Raw genomic sequence first — 19,165 nt, forward strand, 5'->3', positions numbered from 1 at the left:
TTTCTACGATCTGATCGTGGAGGAGAATATTTGAGTTACGAGTTTGGTATACATTTGAAAAATTGTGGAATAGTTTCACAATTCACGCCACCCGGAACACCACAGCGTAATGGTGTGTCTGAATGTCGTAATCACACTTTACTAGATATGGTGCGATCTATGATGTCTCTTACTGGTTTACCGCTATCGTTTTGGGGATACGCTCTAGAGACGGCCGCATTCACGTTAAATAGGGCACCATCAAAATCCGTTGAGACGACGCCTAATGAACTATGGTTTGGCAAGAAACCAAAGTTGTCGTTTCTGAAAGTTTGGGGCTGCGATGCTTATGTGAAAAAGCTTCAACCTGATAAGCTCGAACCCAAATCGGAGAAATGTGTCTTCATAGGATATCCAAAGGAGACTATTGGATACACCTTCTATCACAGATCCGAAGGCAAGACTTTTGTTGCTAAGTTTGGAAACTTTCTAGAGAAGGAGTTTCTCTCGAAAGAAGTGAGTGGGAGGAAAGTAGAACTTGATGAGGTAACTGTACCTGCTCCCTTATTGGAAAGTAGTGCATCACAGAAAACTATTTCTGTGACACCTACACCAATTAGTGAGGAAGCTAATGATAATGATCATGAAACTTCAGGACACGATACTACTGAACCTCGTAGATCAACCAGAGTGAGATCCGCGCCAGAGTGGTACGGTAATCCTGTTCTGGAAGTCATGCTGCTAGATCATGATGAACCTACGAACTATGAAGAAGCGATGGTGAGCCCATATTCCGCAAAATGGCTTGAAGCCATGAAATCTGAGATGGGATCCATGTATGAGAACAAAGTGTGGACTTTGGTTGACTTGCCCAATGATCGGCAAGCAATTGAGAATAAATGGATCTTCAAGAAGAAGACTGACGCCGACGGTAATATTACTGTCTACAAAGCTCGACTTGTCGCAAAAGGGTTTCGGCAAGTTCAAGGGATTGACTACGATGAGACCTTCTCACCCGTAGCGATGCTTAAGTCTGTCCGAATCATGTTAGCAATTGCCGCATTTTATGATTATGAAATTTGGCAGATGGATGTCAAAACTGCATTCCTGAATGGATTTCTGGAAGAAGAGTTGTATATAATGCAACCAGAAGGTTTTGTCGATCCAAAGTGAGCTAACAAAGTGTGCAAGCTCCAGCGATCCATTTATGGACTGGTGCAAGCCTCTCGGAGTTGGAATAAACGCTTTGATAGTATGATCAAAGCATTTGGTTTTATACAGACTTTCGGAGAAGCCTGTATTTACAAAAAGGTGAGTGGGAGCTCTGTAGCATTTCTGATATTATATGTGGATGACATATTACTGATTGGAAATGATATAGAATTTCTGGATAGCATAAAGGGATACTTGAATAAGAGTTTTTCAATGAAAGACCTCGGTGAAGCTGCTTACATATTAGGCATTAAGATCTATAGAGATAGATCAAGACGCTTAATTTGACTTTCACAAAGCACATACCTTGACAAAGTTTTGAAGAAGTTCAAAATGGATCAAGCAAAGAAAGGGTTCTTGCCTGTGTTACAAGGTGTGAAGTTGAGTCAGACTCAATGCCCGACCACTGCAGAAGATAGAGAGAAAATGAAAGATGTTCCCTATGCTTCAGCCATAGGCTCTATCATGTATGCAATGCTGTGTACCAGACCTGATGTGTGCCTTGCTATAAGTCTAGCAGGGAGGTACCAAAGTAATCCAGGAGTGGATCACTGGACAGCGGTCAAGAACATCCTGAAGTACCTAAAAAGGACTAAGGATATGTTTCTCGTATATGGAGGTGACAAAGAGCTCATCGTAAACGGTTACGTTGATACAAGCTTTGACACTGATCCGGACGATTCTAATTCGCAAACCGGATACGTGTTTACATTAAACGGTGGAGCTGTCAGTTGGTGCAGTTCTAAATAGAGCATCGTGGCGGGATCTACGTGTGAAGCGGAATTCATAGCTGCTTCAAAAGCAACGAATGAAGGAGTCTGGATGAAGGAGTTCATATCCGATCTAGGTGTCATACCTTGTGCATCGGGTCCAATGAAAATCTTTTGTGACAATACTGGTGCAATTGCCTTGGCGAAGGAATCCAGATTTCACAAGAGAACCAAGCACATCAAGAGACGCTTCAATTCCATCCGGGATCTAGTCCAGGTGGGAGACATAGAGATTTGGAAGATACATACGGATCTGAATGTTGCAGACCCGTTGACTAAGCCTCTTCCACGAGCAAAACATGATCAACACCAAGGCTCCATGGGTGTTAGAATCATTACTGTGTAATCTAGATTATTGACTCTAGTGCAAGTGGGAGACTGAAGGAAATATGCCCTAGAGGCAATAATAAAGTTATTATTTATTTCCTTATATCATGATAAAAGTTTATTATTCATGCTAGAATTGTATTAACCGGAAACATAATACATGTGTGAATACATAGACAAACAGAGTGTCACTAGTATGCCTCTACTTGACTAGCTCGTTAATCAAAGATGGTTATGTTTCCTAACCATGGACAAAGAGTTGTTATTTGATTAACGGGATCACATCATTAGTTGAATGATCTGATTGACATGACCCATTCCATTAGCTTAGCACCCGATCGTTTAGTATGTTGCTATTGCTTTCTTCATGACTTATACATGTTCCTATGACTATGAGATTATGCAACTCCCATTTGCCAGAGGAACACTTTGTGTGCTACCAAACGTCACAACGTAACTGGGTGATTATAAAGGAGCTCTACAGGTGTCTCCAAAGGTACATGTTGGGTTGGCGTATTTCGAGATTAGGATTTGTCACTCCGATTGTCGGAGAGGTATCTCTGGGCCCTCTCGGTAATGCACATCACTTAAGCCTTGCAAGCATTGCAACTAATGAGTTAGTTGCGGGATGATGTATTACAGAACGAGTAAAGAGACTTGCCGGTAACGAGATTGAACTAGGTATAGGATACCGACGATCGCATCTCGGGCAAGTAACATACCGATGACAAAGGGAACAACATATGTTGTTATGCGGTCTGACCGATAAAGATCTTCGTAGAATATGTAGGAGCCAATATGAGCATCCAGGTTCTGCTATTGGTTATTGACCGGAGACGTGTCTCGGTCATGTCTACATTGTTCTCGAACCCGTAGGGTCCGCACGCTTAAGGTTTCGATGACAGTTATATTATGAGATTATGAGTTTTGATGTACCGAAGTTAGTTCGGAGTCCCGGATGTGATCACGGACATGATGAGGAGTCTCGAAATGGTCGAGACATAGAGATTGATATATTGGACGGCTATATTCGGACACCGGAAGTGTTCCGGGTGATTTCGTAGAAAACCGGAGAGCCGGAGGGTTACCGGAACCCCCTCGGGAGGAGTAATGGGCCATATGGGCCTTAGTGGAGAGAGAGAGGGGCTGGCAGAGGTGGGCCGCGCGCCTCCTCCCTCCTGGTCCGAATTGGACTAGGAGAGGGGGGCGGCGCCCCCCTTTCCCTCTCCCTCCCCACTTCTTTCCCCCTCCTAGTAGGACTCCTACTAGGAGGAGGACTCCTCCTTGGCGCGCCTATAGGGCCGGCCCGCCTCCTCCCCTTGCTCCTTTATATACGGAGGCAGGGGGCACCCCTAGACACACAAGTTGATCTTCACGATCGTTCCTTAGCCGTGTGCGGTGCCCCCTTCCACCATATTCCACCTCGATAATATTGTAGCGGTGCTTAGGCGAAGCATTGCGACGGTAGTACATCAAGATCGTCACCACGCCGTCGTGCTGACGGAACTCTTCCCCGACACTTTGCTGGATCGGAGTCCGGGGATCGTCATCGAGCTGAACGTGTGCTAGAACTCGGAGGTGCCGTAGTTTCGGTGCTTGATCGGTCGGGCCGTGGAGACGTACGACTACATCAACCAAATTAACGCTTTCGTTGTCGATCTACAAGGGTACGTAGATCATACTCTCTCCCTCTCGTTGCTATGCATCACCATGATCTTGCATGTGTGTAGGAATTTTTTTGAAATTACTACGAAACCCAACAAAGCCTACCGGCGATGGGCCTTGCTCCGCTCACTCGTCAAAAAGCCTTTCTCTTTATAATTGAATTTGGAGCATAACATAACACTATTCAAGTCATTGCATTCATTTTTTGCCAAATACCTGGAGTGTTTAAGCTTATATAGAGATTCAGCCAAGGCAACAAATTTGAGGACTCTATATCTGACTTGAAAAGGTTTCCAATGAATTCTGCTGTTGTAAAGTTCTCCACTCAAATTCATCTGATTCCAATTCTTGGGTTTCTATGTAAAACGTAAGAAACATTTGAAAACTATTTTTGATGTTACTCTTTTCTCCTGTGTGAGTTATTAGTGTTGGGAAACATTGCATGAAAAACAAAAAATTGCTTAAGAGTGTTCTTTCAAGTATGACATCATTTATCTTCATTCCTTTTTTGTGTCCATCATGTGAGGTGGTCTGACATCATTGCTTTTTTAGTTTTTTCAGAAATTGCTTAAGAGTGTAGCTTTGAGCAGTGGCATAGTGAGTGATGAAGCAGATGTTGCTGGACTATGCCTTGGAGAAAGGGGCGCATCGTCAATACGTGTGTGTACAAGGTGGACAAGGATGGTCGCAGCAAGGAGGGGTGGAAGGAGATTCTCACAGGGATGAATCTCCAGGTTTGACAAGCCATGTTACTCACTATAGGAACATCGCACGCCCAACTTGAGGATGATGATCGTCATTGATATCATCCAAAATGTGTGTATGATACTTGTGTCTTAAACTGCATAGTTTGATTGTGTTGACGATGAAGTAGCTACTGTTGGTTCTAGATGACGAATGAAGTTGTGAGATTGTTGGTCATTTTATATATGTTTGGCCATGTGTTGAACTGATTATTTGTTAGTTTTATCTTTAATATGTGCCGCTTCCATTGTGTTGCATTTAGTTTGCCGGAAAACATAGTGGTGACGTGCCTAATATCGAACGCCACTAGCTCAAGAATTATACCGGTGGGGTTTTGACATTTGGTGCGCCACCATTATACCTTTTACTGGTGGCATGGTGTCTCACACGCCACCAGTATATTTTGGCGCCATATTAGTGGCATGGGGGCGCCACGCTACCAAGGTGGTTTTTGACACGTCACCAGTAGTGTTTTCTGCATAGTGCTTATTTGTGGATAAGCACTTGGTTGTGCCACAACACTTTTGCATCTGCATTCACAAACTTGTTCACACAGTCCACCAACCTGTATGTTACAGTGGCTACTATTCTACGAGATGTTCTAGATACTAATCTATGGAATAGCCTTTTTTCGAAAAGGGGGGACTCCCCGGCCTCTGCATCAGAACGATGCATACGGCCATATTTATATATAAATAAATAAGTTCAACAAGGTCTTATAGTATGAAAACAAAATAACGGCAAGCTCACAAAGAGCCACAACGCCAAGAAACAAAAGGACCAAAAGCCACAACCGGCTAGCATAACAAAGATAGGTAAACTAATTGCCTATCATATTACATGACCGCCATCCAAACCGGTTGAGGATATCCCACGCTACCATCTTCCACCGGACAGATCCAGTAACCAAACGCTCCCTGGCCTCCGTCGGAGTGAGTAACGACCACATACGGATCAACGCAGTAACTCGAAATAAAACCTGCAAAAAATGAAAATTTGTTGTTCTGTTAAAAGCTAAATCATTTTTGCAATTCCAAATTGACCACAACAAAGCACATACTCCTACACGAATGTGTCTAGCTGTTTCAGACTCTATCCCAATAAGCCACGTTCCAAATAACATACTGACCGAATTCAGAGGAGTAATGTTAATGGCAATATGCACCGTGTGCCACAAAACTATTGCCAACGGGCAGTCAAAAAAGAGGTGCTTGATAGTTTCATCCCGATCACAAAAACTACACCTAATAGATCCTGTCCAGTTGCGCTTAACCAAATTATCCTTTGTTAAAATGACTTGTTTATGTACAAACCACATAAAAACTTTAATTTTCAAAGGAACTTTGACTTTCCAAACCTCTTTGGAACTAGGAATGACACTACAGTTAATGACATCCATATACATCGACTTAACTGTGAACTCTACAGACCTAGTGAGCTTCCAACACAACTGATCGGGCTGATGAGATAGTTGAACCTCCATCAGTCTACTCACAAAATGAAGCCATGCTTCCCACAGGTCACCAACAAGCGCCCTCCTAAACTAAATATTGAGGGGAATGGACTCCATAATCGTTGCAACAAGAGCATCACGACCTTGAACAATACGATACAGGGACGAATACTGAAGCGCCAACGACGTTTCACCAAGCCAGGTATCCTCCCAGAAGCGAGTGGTGTTTCCATTACCGACTATAAACTTTGTTCTATTAAAGAAGACAGCTTTGACTCTCATAAGCCCCTTCCAAAATGGCCAGTCCGTCGGTCTCACTGTCGCCTGGGACAACGTCTTGGACTGCTGATACTAACTACGGAGAATCTGTGCCCACGTGGCCTCAGTCTCAACTGATAGTTTATACAACCACTTACTGAGAAGACATCTGTTCTTGACTTCAAGATTCTCGATACCAAGGCCCCCCCGGTCCTTTGGTCGACAGATGATATCCCATTTGGCGAGTCGGTATTTTCTCTTTAGTTCATCACTCTGCCAGAAGAACTGGATCGATAGAAGTCCAGCCTTTTCCTAACACCAAATGAGACTTCAAAGAAAGATTAGAGAAACATAGGCATACTTGTGAGCACTGAATTAATAAGAATCAGTCGGCCTCCATATGACATGAGTTTGCCCTTCCAGCAACTCAGTTTCTTCTCAAACCGATCCTCGATGCACTTCCATTCTCTGTTTGTCAGCTTATGATGGTGAATGGGTATACCTAAGTACGTGAAAGGTAATGCCCCCAATTCGCATTCAAACAATTGCCTATAGGCCTCTTGTTCCTCATTGGCTCTACCAAAGCAGAACAACTCGCTTTTATGAAAATTCATCTTCAATCCGGTCAATTGTTCAAATAAGCATAACACCAGCTTCATATTTCTCGCTTTTTCCAAGTCGTGCTCCATAAAGATGATTGTATCATCAACGTACTGCAGGATGGACACATCACCATCAACTAGATGAGGCACCAAGCCACCCACCTGACCGGCCTCCTTTGCCCTTCCTATCAGAATTGACAACATGTCAACCACAATGTTGAACAGAATAGGAGACATCGAATCACCTTGTCTCAGGCCCTTGTGTGTCTGGAAATAATGACCTATGTCCTCATTCACTTTAATTCCAACACTCCCTTTTTGCGTGAAAGATTCTACCTGGCGTCGCCAGGCTTCATCAAAACCCTTCATGTGTAAGGCTTGTTGAAGGAAAGACCATTTGATTTTATCATATGCTTTCTCGAAATCACCTTAAAAACAACTCCATCTAGTTTTTTCGTGTGAATCTCATGGAGCGTTTCATGAAGGACCACAACCCCTTCGAGGATGTTCCTGTCCGGCATGAAAGCAGTTTTGGTAGGCTGCACCAGAGCATGCACAATCTGTGTGAGCGTATTAGTTCCGACCTTGGTAAAAAATTTCAAACTAACATTAAGAAGACAGATGGGCCTGAATTGCTCAATTCTCATAGCCTCTATTTTCTTAGGAAGCAGGGTTATCGTTTCAAAATTCAGTTGAAAACGCTGAAGCTCTCCCGAGAATAGATCATTGAACAAAGGCAACAGATCCCCCTTAATAATATGCCAACACTTCTTATAGAATTCAGCTGGAAATCCATCCGGGCCGGGAGCCTTATTATTTTTCATCTGCAATATGGCCTCAAACACTTCTTTCTCAGTAAAAGGAGCAGCCAAAATATCATTCTCCACTGCGATTAGTTGAGGAACATCCTCAATCCTGGACTCATCCAGAGACACACGGTTATCCTCTGGAGGTCCAAACAACTGCTTCTAATACTCGGTAATGTATAATTTTAGGTTCTCCTATCCTAAAATCGTTCTTCATCTTGTTCAAGCTGAAAGATCCTCTTCTTTCTGTGTTTACCATTAGCGCTCATGTGAAAGAATTGAGTGTTCGCGTTCCCCTGGACTACTCGTCGGACCTTGGCCCGCAACGCCCACTTCAATTCCTCTTCACGAAGAAGCTCTTTCAGCCTCATCTCCACGTCAAGCTTGGACTGAAACTCCGAGGCCGGCAGAACTGTGGTGTCTGCTTTTACATCTAAGGACTAAATAAGGGAAAGGAGTCGTTCCTTTTCGACCTTATAAATCCCGCTAAGATGCTTAGCCCACCCACACAGGAAACTTCTCAAGTGCCTGATCTTATTCTGCCAGCGCTTAAGCGCAGTCCTACCTCCTGCATCCTTAGCCCACTCTCTGGCTACGAGATCAAAGAAGTTGTCTCGTTCAAACCAAGCAGGCTCGAACGAAAATGAATTTTTGTTTCCCAAGTGGGTGGCCTCACCAAAGTCCAGAAATAAAGCAGTGTGGTCAGAAATTCCACGGGAAAGAGCCTGAACTGTTACAAAGGGAAACTTCTGTTCCCATTCGACGCTAGCCAACACTCGATCCAACTTTTCAAACGTAGGATTTGGCAACACATTAGCCCAGGTGAATTTTCTTCCCGAAAGCTCAATCTCTCTCAGATCCAAGCTTTCAATGATAGTATTAAACATGAACGACCATCTGTCGTCAAAGTTATCATTGTTCTTCTCCTCACGCCTTATAATGATGTTGAAATCACCCCCACCAGGATAGGAAGCTTCTTAGAGCCGCAAATCCTAACCAGATCAGCCAAGAACTCGGGTTTGAGTTCGGGTTGTGCGGCACCATATACCGCCACCAGAGCCCAGTTGAACCCATCTGCCTTCGGCCGCACCCGAAACTTAACTGCAAAATCTCCCATTACGACACTTCGAACTGCGAGCGGATCACATCTAACTCCGAGTAAGATCCCACCCGATCTCCCTCTCGGTGGCAGACAGTGCCAGTCAAAATCAATACCTCCCGACAAAGTATTCAGAAATTGTGGCGCAAAATTATCTCTCCCAGTTTTCAACAAAGCGATAAAATCAAACCTATACTCGATAGACACCTCTGCAAGAAACCTTCTTTTAGCCAAGTCTTTCAGACCTCTGCTATTCCAAAAGATTCCTTTCATAATTCATCATGATTTTTTTTGCCGTACGGATCCTAGAACTCCTACGCACTGCGGACACCGGGTAAACCTTCCACTTCCATTTGCATTTAGGAATGTTCTGACTCTCCAGCCGGTCCTCACAACCAGTCTCAGAAGGTCTAACCACGACATGCTCAGATGTATCATCCTCCTCCTCCGACTCAGGTAGGGGAGGTATAAGATCCGCACAAAAATTATCGAGCACCCTGACCCCCAAAGCATCAAAGTCAGAATCACTCATGGGCTTAACCGCTGCTAAGTTACAAATCATATCTAAAGCCCGCTCAGCCTCTGAATCCAGGAGATCATTAACAGAATTTGAAATTTCACTATCATTACTACCTAGTGAAACTCCTAATTGGTTTGCATTATTAATAATCTAAATATTAGAAAAATGCAAAATGGAACCTATATTACTTCCAATTGGCTTTGTTGTAGGGCTTCATGACATTTCTTTAGCCGGACCAATGGTTCTTCAATGGAGGGAAGGACTTCTACACCAAGCATGCATATGCCCTCCTATCCAAGGAGGACGAGGAAGACCAACATGCCAACCTAATCTGCAAGACACACGCACCCACCAAAGTTAAAGTGTTTGTGTGGCTCCTGTTTTCTCGCTGGTTCAATGGCAAGGCCAACCTAGCCCGGAAGCATATCTCAAATGACTCTGCATTGCCTCGCTGCAACCACGAGTTTGAAGAGAAGGAATAAATCTTCTTTTGTTGCCCGCTCTCTGGCCGCATCTAGCAAAGATAAGGGATTCTCAAGCCCAACTGCATTGACAATCTATGGAATTGGGGGGCCAAGACATGCAGCCCTTCACTTTGGCCCCTCATTCTAAGCATTTCATCACCTTGATATCCACTTGGCTACGTCGCTTCGTCTTATGATTACCTATTTGGACCTTAGGTCACACAAACTTTGTAAGCATGGACAAGAGTAAGAACAAAATGTCCACCCCGTCACTCTCATGGGAAATTTGGGCGGAACCCTGCCCCCTCCTCTCCCACACACTTCCTCCCTCTCTCCTGCCCATTGGTGACATGCCGTGGTTCCCCGCGTGTGAGGGTGCTCTTGTGGTGCGTGCGCGATATCACCTGGCGCGTTGGTGTGCTATGGCGAGGCTGCAACATGATGCAGTTTCCTCGTCAGGCCGTGCTCTGACATTCAACATCTTGGCCCTCCTTCGGCTGCGGTGCTCGCTCGCTCGCGGGGGAGGACTCTGATGGAGAGACCGTCCATCCTTGTGGCTGAGAGAAGGGGCCGCGGCGGGCAGGCCTCTGCGTGATGTGGGTGGTGGCTCTAGACGACGACAGTATGGGCCTGGCCCCAATATTGCATTATCCTAGCTTGGTGGCGGAGTTCACGGTCAGATCCGCCAGACAAAAACATAACTGTGGCTGGTGATGGCGCGCGTATAAAGAAGGGACATGTATTTGTTTTTCAGTTTAGTAGCGCACACCTGTTGCGAGGATACTGAGATACACATGATGTGTCTTTTAAGGAACCATGAAAGTTATTATTTTAGTTTAGTACCACATGTTGAAAGGATGGAGGGGTATTTGTGTTGCTGCACTGGGTTACTTGTGTTACATAAATTTAATGCTTAAGATAGATCTGATTTCTCAAAAAAAAAGATAAATCTGAGTTGCACAATTATATAGATTGGATGCCTAAAATAATTGTAATGACGTGGATTCATGTGGTGGCTTCAAGAAGGTCTAGAATTAATAAAGTAATACATAATAGATAATGATAATTAATATATAGATATAAAATTGATAATATATAGACAGATAGATAGATATAGGAATGCAAGCGGATGGTCGCGGGCATGCGATATAGATATAGGTATAGCCATAGATAGAGATAGATATAGATGTATAGATAGAGATAGATAGATAGATCGGTAGATTTGGTATTCTGGGTCTAGTTATTTTTAATAAACTTGATTAAATTTTCCATACCTTGAATTAAAATAAAACTTCTAAAATATGAACTATATACTAGCTATTTAATAAGATAATACTTACATGCCCTATAAAAGCAAACATGCAACCATGCAATTCGCAATCAGTTCTGCAATTAGAGCACGCACAGCTAGCATGCAAATGGAGGTCATATACCTCGGCGTAGCTCTTGTGTCCATGTCAATTGTGCTTTTTGTTGCTAGGTGCAGCCGCAAGGCGAACGAGCCGCCCGGGCCGTGGCAGCTGCCTCTGATTGGCAGCCTGCACCACCTCGCCCTCTCCAGGCAGCTTCCCCACCACGCGATTTGTGAACTAGCGCGGCGCCATGGGCCGGTGATGCTCCTCCGGCTCGGCGAGGTGCCCACGCTTGTGGTGTCGTCCAGGGAGGGTGCCCGCGAGCTGATGAAGACCCACGACCTGGCGTTCGCCACGCGGCCCCTGAACGCCACCATGCGCGTGCTCACCGACGGCGGCCGGGACATTGTGTTCGCGCCATACGGCGAGTACTGGCGCCAGCTCAGGAAGATCGCCGTCTCTGAGCTGCTTTCGGCATCACGCGTCCTGTCTTTCCGCGCTGTCCGCAAGGAGGAGGTCGCCTCCATGCTCCGCGATGTCGCCCAAGCTGCGGCGGCTGGGCGCCTTGTGGAGCTGCGCGCGCGCGTCTCGGCGCTCGTCACCGACATCACGGCCCGCACCGTCATGGGTGACCGCCGGTTCAAGGAGCGTGCGGTGTTCCTTACCGCCCTCGAACGCTCTGCGAAGCTCTCAGCGGGGTTCAACCCACCAGACCTGTGGCCGCCGTCCAGACTTGTTGGCTGTCTCAGCGGGGCCGTGCGCCGCGCCAAGGAGTGCTCCAATACCGGGAATGGCGTCTTCAACGCCATCATCCGTGGGAGGACCATGGGAGGCCAGAAGGAGCACAACTTGCTCGATGGTCTTCTAAGCATGCAGAAAGAGGGCATGATCGACCTGGACGCCGTTAAATACGTCGTCTTGGTAAGTACTATGACATACTATTCTGCTTAATTCAGATACTCGCGTCCATAAATTTCATAGATTTAAATAGCGCGCTATCTTGGCGCTATAGCGTTTCCAGCAGCATCACCCTAAGCAGCCACAAATTAACATGCTAACATTACTTCTGCCCTATTTCCCATAGTCCGTTGTTTAAAACTTCGATAAATTTACAAGAAAAGTCCAACTTTAGTCCATCAAGAAAGGTGCAACCTAATTTGACATTTTCACCTTATTTCACTTTTAGAAAATCTCGGTTGATTGAAACTTAGCAAAACCCGTTTTTCAGACAATGGAAAAGCTCTCCTTTTCATGGTCCCTCAAAACTCTCGTGGCAATACTTTTTTTGAGTGACTCTTGACATTGTTTGCATGAGCGACAGGAAGTATTCAGCGTTGGTAATGACACAACAGCGACGACACTGGAGTGGGCGATCACAGAGCTGGTCAGGAACCCTGAAGTGATGCGGAAGGCGACAGCCGAGGTCAGGCCCGTGGCGCCGTGGCAGAGCATGCCCTCGGCAAGCTCCCCTACATGCACCTCGTTATCCGGGAGACACTGCGGCTGCACACGCCCGTGCCGCTGCTGCTCCCGCGGCAATGTCAAGAGCCATGCCAGGTGCTCGGTTACGACGTGCCGCAGGGCACGCAGGTGCTGGTGAATGTCTGGGCACTGGCCCATGACGAGCGCTACTGGCCCGACGCGCCTGGCGAGTTCCGGCCCGAGCGATTCGAGGGCGAGGCGGCTGTGGTGGACTTCAGGGGCAACGACTTCTCCTTCCTGCCGTTTGGCGCCGGCCGGAGGATGTGCCCGGGGATAGGGTTTGGCCTCGCCAACATCGAGCTCGCCCTCGCAAGCCTGCTATTCCACTTTGACTGGGAGCGTCCACCACCGGGTGAGATTGACATGGCCGAGGAGTTTGGTCTAACGGTGCGGCGGAAGGCCGACCTCCTGCTGCGCCCTGTCCTTCGGGTGCCCGTTCCCATAGCCTTGTCAGAAGGCAACCATGATCGTTAGTGCGCGTGTGTGCACAAATTGGTGTGGCACGAGCGTGTGCGTGTGTGTGAAATTTCTCAAATTGGTGTTGCACGAGCCCGCTACTTGTGTTGGCCATGTTTGTAGACTTGGTCAAACTCGGAGTTGTTACTTTTTGCAAGCCATGGGGGCATACTTGGGGTAATGTAGTCAACTCTCAGCTGATATATATTATTGGTTGTACTTCCTTTGCCCCATAATATAAGACGTTTTTTGACACTACACTAGTGTAAAAAAGTGTCTTACATTGTGAGACGGAGGGAGTACATTAATTTCAATCACTCCATCCCAAAATGTGAGTAGTATTTAGGTTGCTTTTAAGCCAACTTGTAAGTCAAAAATATCAACATCTCTAAGATAAAAAAGTACTACTTCTCTCTCAGTTTACAGGGCGTGCGCGTGCCACTAGGTCGTTAATTTGACCAACTTAATACAAGTCATATATTACAAAAAAATATACCAATATAAATTTCAGATGCTCTATTTTTAAACCGTATAACTTTTGTGTTATATAGTTTATATTAAGGTGATAAAATTGGCAACCTAGGTATACCACTAGTAGAAAACAAGGCTTTGGTCCAGGCCGGGTCAGCCCATTAGTCCCGGTTCAGTCCAGAACCGGGACCAATGTGGGCATTGATCCCGGTTCGTGAGCCCAAGGGGCCGGCCGGGCCACGTGGGCCATTGGTCCCGGTTCATCTGGACCTTTTGGTCCCGGTTGGTGGGATGAACCGGGACCAATGGGCCTCACTCCTGGCCCACCACCATTGGTTCCGGTTGGTGGCTTGAACCGGGACCAAAGGCTCCCCTTTAGTCCCGGCTCATGTCACCAACCGGAACCAATGAGGTGCCTATATATACCCCTCGCTCATGAGCAGAGAACCCCAGTGCTCTGTTTTTCTCTGGCCGAGGGGGAGAGGGCTTGGTGGTGCTCTAGCTCACCTCCTATGCACACAAGGTGTTCGATGGAATGCTTGAGCCACACTACTTAAGCTTTCTCCTCTCCAAGCTCGACCTCCAAGCTCCATTTTCCATAATATTTGTCTAGGTTTAGCGGTCCATCACACCCGTCCCGTCTTCACCGCCGTCGATCACCCGCGCCGAGCTCATCGCCGGCACCACCGTGGTGAGCCTCTTGTTCTTATCTTCTTTCTGAAAGGAAAAATATTCTTACTTGTATGTTTACATAGATACTTGTATTATTTTCTTACTTTTATTATTGCATCTTATATAGTGCGATGGTTTTGGTATCCGCCCCCGTCGGCTCTCGTCCTGTCTATGATTCGGATGTGGTAAATATATTATCTTTATAACTATTGGTTCATTTATTGTTTATGAAAATTATGCCGACCAACGTGACATAGATTTTATTTATTTAGGATGTATGCGAATCGGAAATGCCAACCGACCCTATTGTCGAGAGGTTAAATTTAGTTGAAGAAGAAAACAATTTGTTGAAGGAAAAAATAAAAAAATTTAGGAGGAGAAGATGATATTGGAGTTGCATGTTGCGGATGTCGTCGATGATCACAAGATCAAGATGGATGCAATGCGCTTGAAGATTAGAAAGATTAGAAAATATGCCATTCATACCGAGGCTTGGTATCATTATGCCGTTGGATCAATTGTTACCTTGGTTGCGATTATGATCGCATTTGTTTTCGCATTAAAATGTTTTACATAGTTTCAATGTATGGTTTAATTAATTAGATGCTCTGGAGAGCTATATGTTGTTAGATGAGAACTATGTATGCACTTTGGTTTTAATGTGATGATGAACTTCTATTAATTTGGACACTTAATTATATATAATGCACGCAGATGAACCGGCAATGGATGTACGGTGACAGACACACCCGCGAGTACATTAAGGGCGTGCATGAGTTTCTCGATGCGGCTGAGGCAAACAAGCAGAATGGTTTTATGTGTTGTCCATGCACTCAATGTGGGAATACGAGGTCTTACTCTAACCGGAAAATCCTTCACTCCCACCTGCTTTACAAGGGTTTCATGCCACACTATAATGTTTGGACGAGGCACGGAGAAATAGGGGTTATGATGGAAGACGGCGAAGAAGAAGAGTACGATGACAACTATGTGCCCCCTGAATACGGTGATGCTGCAACGGGGGGAGCTGGTGAAGATCAAGAGGAACCAGACGATGTGTCCAATGATGCTGCAACGGGTGAAGCTGCTGAAGATCGAGAGGAACCAGACGATGTGCCCGATGATGATGATCTCCGCCGGGTCATTGTCGATGCAAGGACGCAATGCGAAAGTCAAAAGGAGAAGCTGAAGTTCAATCGCATGTTAGAGGATCACAAAAAAGGGTTATACCCCAATTGCGAAAATGGCAACACAAAGCTCGGTACTGTACTGGAATTGCTGCAGTGGAAGACAGAGAATGCTGTGCCGGACAAAGGATTTGAGAAGCTACTGAAAATATTAAAGAAGAAGCTTCCAAAGGATAATGAATTGCCCAACAGTACATACGCAACAAAGAAGGTCGTATGCCATCTAGGATTGGAGGTGGAGAAGATACATGCATGCCCTAATGACTGCATCCTCTACCGTGGTGCATACAAGGATCTTAACGCATGCCTGGTATGCGGCGCATTGCGGTATAAGATCAGATGAGATGACCCTGGTGATGTTGACGGCGAGCCCCTCAGGAAGAGGGTTCCTGCGAAGGTTATGTGGTATGTTCCTATAATACCATGGTTGAAACGTCTGTTCAGAAACGAAGAGCATGCCAAGTTGATGCGATGGCACAGTGAGAACCGAAAGAAAGATGGGAAGTTGAGAGCACCCGCTGACGGGTCGCAGTGGAGAAAAATTAAGAGAAAGTACTGAGATGAGTTTGCAAAGGACCCAAGGAATGTATGGTTTGCTTTAAGCGCGGATGGCATTAATTCTTTCGGGGAGCAGAGCAGCAACCACAACACCTGGCCTGTGACTCTATGTATGTATAACCTTCCTCCTTGGATGTGCATGAAGCGGAAGTTCATTATGATGTCAGTTCTCATCCAAGGCCCTAAGCAACCTGACAACGAAATTGATGTGTACCTAAGGCCATTAGTTGAAGAACTTTTACAGCTGTGGAATGGAAACGGTGTACGTACGTGGGATGAGCACAGACAGGAGGAATTTAACCTTAAGGCGTTACTGTTCGTGACGATTGGCCCGCTCTCAGTAACCTTTCAGGACAGACAAACAAAGGATACCACTCATGCACGCACTGTTTAGATGACACTGAAAATATATACCTGGACAAATGCAGGAAGGATGTGTACCTGGGCCATCGTCGATTTCTTCCGACCAACCATCAATGTCGAAAGAAAGGCAAGCATTTCAAAGGCGAGGCAGATCACCGGAAGAAGCCTGCCATGCGCACCGGTGATCACGTGCTTGCTATGGTCAATGATTTACACTACGTAATCTTTGGAAAGGGTCCCGGTGGACTAGCTGTTCCGAATGACGCTGAGGGACACGCACCCATGTGGAAGAAGAAATCTATACTTTGGGACCTACCCTACTGGAAAGACCTAGAGGTCTGCTCCTCAATCGACGTGATGCACGTGACGAAGAACCTTTGCGTGAACCTGCTAGGCTTCTTGGGCATGTATGGGAAGACAAAAGATACACCTGAGGCACGGGAGGACCTGCAACGTTTGCACGAAAAAGACGGCATGCCTCCGAAGTAGTATAAAGGTCCTGCCCGCTACGCTCTTACGAAAGAAGAGAAAGAAATATTCTTTGAATGCCTGCTCAGTATGAAGGTCACGACTGGCTTCTCGTCGAATATAAAGGGAATAATAAATATGCCAGAGAAAAAGTTTTAGAACCTAAAGTCTCATGACTGCCACGTGATTATGACGCAACTGCTTCCGGTTGCATTGAGGGGGCTTCTACCGGAAAACGTCCGATTAGCCATTGTGAAGCTATGTGCATTCCTCAATGCAATCTCTCAGAAGGTGATCGATCCAGAAATCGTACCAAGGCTAAGGAGTGATGTGGCGCAATGTCTTGTTAGTTTCGAGCTGGTATTCCCACCATCCTTCTTCAATATCATGACGCAATATGTTCCCCTTTGAGAGGTTCATGGGAGTCCTAAAGAAATATGTCCATAACCGCGCTAGGCCAGAAGGAAGCATCTCCATGGGCCATCAAACAGAGGATGTTACCGGGTTTTGTGTTGACTTCATTCCTGGCCTTAAGAAGATAGGTCTCCCTAAATCGCGGTATGAGGGGAGACTGACTGGAAAAGGCACTCTTGGAAGAGACTCAATAATATGCAGGGACGGATATTCTTGGTCTCAAGCAAACTACACAGTTCTATAGAACTCTACCTTGGTGACCCCGTATGTCGATGAACACAAGAACAGTCTGCGCTCCAAACACCTGGAGTAGTGCGACGACTGGATTGCATGTGAACACATCAGGACTTTCAGCAGTTGGTTGGAAACACGTCTCAGGTGACAACACTGTTTGTCATGAGTTGTACCTGTTGTCCAGGGGACCATCTTTGACTGTATTGACTTACAAAGGATACAAGATAAATGGGAATACATTTTACACGATCGCCCAAGATCAAAAGAGCACCAACCAAAATAGCGGTGTCCACTTTGATGCAGCAACCGAGAGCGGAAATGACACATATTATGGTTACATAGTGGACATATGGGAACTTGACTACGTACCTGATTTTAAAGTCCCTTTGTTTAAGTGCAAATGGGTCAATCTGTTAGGCGGCGGGGTACAGGTAGACCCACAGTACGGAATGACAACAGTGGATCTGAAAAATCTTGGGTACACTGACGAACCGTTCGTCCTAGCCAATGATGTGGCACAGGTTATCTATGTGAAGGACATGTCTACCAAACCGAGAAAAATAAAAGATAAGGAAGCGAATACATCATACAATGAGCCAAAGCACCACATAGTTCTTTCAGGAAAAAGGGACATCCTGGGAGTGGACGGCAAGACAGACATGTCTGAAGATTATGAAAAGTTTCATGAAATTCCTCCCTTCAATGTCAAGGCTGACCCAAGCATCCTGATAAACAATGAAGATTATCCATGGTTACGACGCAATAAGCAAATGACACAAGCGAAGAAAAAGTGAAGACTTTCTCCTGCAACTATTATGATGATACCATGCCAACTTTATAACACACGAACATGCTACCATTGTCCGTTTTGTACATGCACATGCTATGTGGGTGAAATTATGATACCATCCCAACTTTCAACTTTTTCAGAGTTCATTTGAAATGCTTTCATGTCTTATGGTTCGGCCCTCATAATACCATGACCATTAGTCCCTGGCCCATGCCAACTTTCAACTTTCAACTTTCTAAAACTAATGGCACAAACAGAAAATTTATAATTTTGCTCCTCGCCCCTGGCCCATGACCATTAGTCCCGGTTTGTGCCACAAACCGGGACTAAAGGGTTGGTCCTCGTTGCGGGCAGAGTTTAGTCCCACCTCGCCAACCGAAGGGGGCTCACACCGGTTTATAAGCCCTTCCCTCTCTGCCTTGTTGAGCTCCTCTCGAAGTGAAAATAGATGCCCTAATAGAGAAAAGTTTAACCTAAATTCATAGTGAATTTCTCTGAAATTCATAGAATTTACTAGGAATTTAGGTTGAATTTTCTCTATAAGCGCATCTATTCTTATTTTTTTAGTAAGTTAATCACAAACTTCTGATTCAAACAATTTTCAAAGAATTCAAATTTTAACTATTCAAATTTGAAAACTAATGGCACTAACAGAAAGTTTATAATTTTTCTAAAACTAATGGCACTAACAGAAAGTTTATAATTTTGCTAACCTAAAAGCAAAAGAATTAAAAATTAAAGCAAAAAACAAAAGAAAATAAATAATGCAAAAAACAAATCAAAACAACAGGAAAAAACTATTTTTATAGTAAAGTTAAT

General features: G+C 45.2%; 1 pseudogene; it reads left to right on the top strand.

Moving 5' to 3' along the window:
* Positions 1-11,317: 11,317 nt before the first annotated feature.
* On the top strand, positions 11,318-13,424 carry LOC119289320 (annotated as a pseudogene).
* Positions 13,425-19,165: the final 5,741 nt, after the last annotated feature.

Source organism: Triticum dicoccoides, chromosome 4A (assembly GCF_002162155.2).
Source record: "Triticum dicoccoides isolate Atlit2015 ecotype Zavitan chromosome 4A, WEW_v2.0, whole genome shotgun sequence".
Taxonomy (NCBI): Eukaryota; Viridiplantae; Streptophyta; class Magnoliopsida; order Poales; family Poaceae; genus Triticum; species Triticum dicoccoides.